Here is a 5,369-nt window from a genome sequence, read left to right as displayed (position 1 = left end):
CCTCCCCCACTTCCCTCCCCCGCTGCACCTCCCCCCTACACCTCCCTCTTCCTCCTCCGGTCCCCCTGCCCCCACCTCCCTCCCGCTCCATCGCCGGCGTCGTCCCGATAAACTTCGCGTCTCATGTTAACTATTATAGTTAACATGTTAACTATTACAGTTCACACATTGAGCTCAAAACATATTTATGAAATTATAATAGTTAACTTGTTATCTATAACAGTTAACATGTTATCTATAATAGTTAACATGAGCTGTGATGAGCTAACATGAGAAAGAAAAATGTTAAAATTAAGATTTTAGGAGCTGGCATTAATACGAGTCGCCGTGCGAGCACCCTTTGATCGCGGAATTACCAAAAAGTGGGTTGAGAAGAAGACAACTAAAACACAAGAACAATTCAGTATGGCGAAGAAAAATACCTTCTCTAGACACAAGAACAATTCAGTATGGCGAAGAAAAATACCTTCTCTAGATTATGAAGAATCAATTATTACAAATATCTCCCTCACAATCTCTATGGCGAAGAAAAATACCTTCTCTAGATTATGAAGAATCAATTATTACAAATATCTCCCTCACAATCTTACTAGAATCGAGAACAACCTCTCTAAACCCTAATACAATGATTAGAATCTCTTTTAATTACCTCTCTGATTTTGTTTTAAACCCTAAAACAATCCCTTATATAGGTGTACAAATGAGGGTGGAAAAGTGGTAAATAATCAAGCCCAACCCAAACAGGAAAACGCGTAAATAGAGTAACGAATCTGGAAAGCTCCGATGAGTCGACTTATGAACAGTTATGAGTCGACTCATGACCTCATATGAGTCGACTCATAACTGATGAGTCGACTGGTCAGAGATGTTTTGCTAACAGGGTTTGAGTTCTTGAGTCGACTCAAAACTGCATATGAGTCGACTCATGACTGATGAGTCGACTCATAAAATGATGAGTCGACTCACAGGCTAAAATCTGGATACTTTGTTTCTTCGATTCTCTACCTCGTTCCTCGCTCTAACCTGCGTTCTCCTGTACTGATTGACACCTCTATTCTCATGCTATCATGAGAATCATCTATCCTCAAGCTCCCATGAGGATGATTGACACCTCTATTCTCATGCTATCATGAGAATCATCTATCCTCAAGCTCCCATGAGGATCGCTAAAATTTCGAAGAGAAGATACACCCGTATCATGGGTCCCCTCTTTAGGAACTTGAAGTCTCGTTCAAGTTAGAACTTTTGCTGAGGAAACTCTTGAGCTCCTCCATCTTTTCTGCACCATCTGGCCCTACTAGGAACCTGGTCTCGATGTCCGATCGGAAACATCTCATCCATCCCGCGTCTCGTCGTAATCACCTTTCGCCCCAAGTTGCAATCTTTTATCGATGGTTTTGCTGGAAGTCTAATGCATAGCGAGACAAACTTCTTGCTTGCATTCATTAGTCTCTTCGCTCGCGTCACCGTCCCCAAGCTTGTCTCCCTCGGAAGAGATGCCGAACGAAATATAAATTTTTCACCATCCTTAGTGAAGGTGTACTTCTGAGCCCGCCTCTCGTAGATTGCATATCTATCCCATAAGTACGGATTGCCCAGTATAATCTGACAAACATCTAATGGAACGACGTCACACATAACCTCGTCAATATACGACTCGTGGAGCGCAAATCTGACATTGCATTGACCAACTACACTCAGTTTCTCCTCCTTCTGAATCCACCCCAATGGATAGGGCTTCGGATGCTTGACCGTCTTTACACCCAGCTTCTGAACCAATGCCTCTGATATCAAATTCTTCTCGCTGTCCGAATCAACAATGGTATAAACCAAACTGGTCTTCACTTACAACTTAAGAACAAAGAGTTGCTCTCTCGGGTCGTCGTCCTCTTTCGTGGTCTGCTTTCCCGTCATAAGGTTGAGACTGCTGTTGGGCTCTGTCATCCACGGTACTTCTTTCGGACCTTGAGCTATCATGTATGCCTTTTTCTCCTCCTTCTTCAACCCTCTTGGCTTGAGATGATGATACTTCTCCCAGCACCGATCAGCTGTGTGCCCTGTCTTCTCGCAGTGACTACAAATCAGCTCTGTCTTTCCCTGATCACCTTTCTTCTTCTCCTCCTTAGATTGAGAACCACTAGACTCGTCTCCCGTCTGTTTGGAGTCTCCCTTAGCCTCGTTGCCCTTCTTTTGCTTGCCCTCGAGGGCAATAGCCTTTACGCTCGCCTCTGCAATTGATTCCATGGTGAATAGCTTCATCTCCTTTCGGATGTAATCACTCAATCCCGTCATATACTTCATAAACACAGAATATTCCTCTGTCGTAATGTTGAGGACCATCGCCTGTTGCTGGAACTCCGTGGTATATTCTTGAATGGTTTGATTGACCCTTTGACGCAAGCCGTATCACTTGTACCAACGCTCTTCAAGGAATCCCACCGGGTAGAACTGCTTCCTCGGTAACTCCTTGAATTTGTTCCACGACGCCGTCTTCTTCTCCTGTTTGCAATAGGATTTCCACCACATCAACGTGTGCCCTGAAAGCTTCAATGTCGCGAACACTATCTTCTCTTTTGACGAATAGCCATAAAGAGTAAAATACGTCTCCATCCGCTCGATCCAGTCATCAAGCCTCTCGACGTCAACACTCACATCATAAATAGGAATCTCCACCTTGAAGTTAATCTTCAGGTTCTGATAAGAATTCTTACCTCCTTGATGCAATGCAGCCTTAACGGTCTCCTCCTCCTCGTCGGAATCTGAATCTACTCTCTCCACATCGGACTCAACAATTTTCTTCGAAGAAGATTCACCTTGTTTGCCACCTTCATGGATAAGACTGATGAGTTGTGTGAGAGTCGAACCTATCGTCTCGATCTGCTTCTCCAATGCATCAATCCTCGTGGAATTGTCTCCTTCAGCCATCTTCTTCCTCCTTAAAACCTGGACTCCTTCCAATGAAATAAGGATCTCGCCAAGCTTCTTGTATTGCGATCGAGTCAGGACCATACACAGGATGCCCCTTCACCGGATCTGATTGCTCTGATACCAACTTGATACGAGTCGTCATGCGAGCACCCTTTGGTCGCGGAATTACCAAAAGGTGGGTTGAGAAGAAGACAACTAAAACACAAGAACAATTCAGTATAGCGAATGAAAATACCTTCTCTAGATTATGAAGAATCAATTATTACAAATCTCTCCCTCACAATCTCACTAGAATCGAGAACAACCTCTTAATCCTCTCTAAACCCTAATACAATGATTAGAATCTCTCTTAATTACCTCTCTGATTTTGTTTTAAACCCTAAAACAATTTCTTATATAGGTGTACAAACGAGGGTGGCAAAGTGGTAAATAACCAAGCCCAACCCAAACAGGAAAACGTGTAAATAGAGTCCTTAACGAATCTGGAAAGCTCCGATGAGTCGTCTCATGAACAGTTATGAGTCGACTCATGACCTCATATGAGTCGACTCATAACTGATGAGTCGACTCATAACTGATGAGTCGACTGGTCAGAGACGTTTTGCTAACAGGGCTTGAGTTCTTGAGTCGACTCAAAACTGCATATGAGTCGACTCAAAACTGCATATGAGTCGACTCATTACTGATGAGTCGACTCATAAAATGATGAGTCGACTCACATGCTGAAATCTGGATACTTTGACTCTTCGATTCTCTGCCTCGTTTCTCGCTCCAACCTGCGTTCCCCTGTATTGATTAACACCTCTATTCTCATGCTATCATGAGAATCATCTATCCTCAAGCTCCCATGAGGATCGCTAAGTTCCGAAGAGAATATACACTCGTATCAGGCATGTCTAATCATGAGCTAGCATGCCCAATCATGAGCTGGAATCATGATGGAGGGCACTGGACACAGTTTTTTCAAAGAAAATGGGCTGCAGCACATTAAAAAAATGTGAGGGGCTGGGGCACATTGAAACTTGAATTTTGGGGCCTAGAAGTAATTTTTCCTTAACTTTTTCATGAAGGATCATAATTATTTATTAGATAATTGATAATTATGATTATTAAAACGCAATGTTCGTGCTAACTGAATGACGTATACTAATTTTTTACTATTCGAAATAAAAACTTCAAAACGTATTTCCCAATACTTGCATCCTTCCTAAACTTGCGCGGCGTTTTAAATTTTGAAAAGTACCCCCTCGTTGCAGCGATAAGTGCTCATCCATTGCTGCGACTCGACTCTGCATCCCATCCCCAGTTTTGGATATCAAAACCACCGTCCATTTTAGAACTTCAGACAGAAATAGGAACACGGCAATCCCGATTTAATTACAAATGCGGGTCTCCTCGAAGAGAGCTTGCAACTAAAAGTGCCCACCACTTGTTTGATCAAAGTCCTCACAGAACCCTGGGAAGCACAGATGAGCTCCCTCTTTGTCCCACACAGCCAGCTTCTCTTCGCTCCAAGTAACAATGCGGGTCTTCTCAAAGAGGATCTGTTCTCAGGTCCCAACTCTTTGGTTCTTCCTCCCTTGATTCCCGGCTGCGATGAGGAGCTTGCGGAGGAGGAAGATATTGAAAGCTCCATTATTGAAAGCCAGAAGCTTCTGAGTGAGCATAGTAGCTGGGGGATTGGAGGACCATGCAAATACTTCCTCAGAATCTCCCGGCCCTCTCAACTTGTCTCTGCTATGCGGTAAGCTTGCTCAAAGTAAACGCGTGTTTTGATTTTATTCTTTTTTTTCCAGATAGAAAACTACATATTTTGATAAAATGTTAAAATAAAATGAAATAATAAATATCTAGTTTGACCTTGTATGGCTATCGTTATAATTGGGTAAATGGGGGGCTGATGTGTAACTCCAATGTTTTGGCTAGTGTATTTCTGACATGACATATATTCAACTCCTCGAAGCCACTTCATGAATACACTCAAATTATAGTCGATAATTGATGGTTCTAGATGTGTGTCATCTCAGCAATATACCAAAAAAAATCCCTCCAGCCCCTTGGCTATTGTACCAAAAAATTGGTTGGAATGACACATCAGCCTTTTGGCTAGTGTGCCGTCGCTGTAGCACTGGCACGTATGTTGACCTCAGCAGTCCACATCAATAATATATCCAGAACATAATCAGCAACATACTATGCAAGTTGCTTGCGTGACACGTCAACCCTTACGAGTTCTCATGATGTCAAATTCATAGCCAGTGATTGAAAAACTGTCAAAGCCTATTTGTGGCCTCCTTAATGCACATTTCCCCCTCTCTGGAGGACCTCGTGTTGATAGGGAAAACTCTGATTGTATATTATTGCAGATATTGTCGATCAAGGTCAATTAAGTTTGTCACAGTTGGTAACGGCTCAAACTGCCTCTTCAGTGACCGGGGGTT

Source organism: Asparagus officinalis, chromosome 1 (genome assembly GCF_001876935.1).
Source record: "Asparagus officinalis chromosome 1, Aspof.V1, whole genome shotgun sequence".
Classification (NCBI taxonomy): Eukaryota; Viridiplantae; Streptophyta; class Magnoliopsida; order Asparagales; family Asparagaceae; genus Asparagus; species Asparagus officinalis.
Note: the sequence above shows the minus strand (reverse complement) of the source record.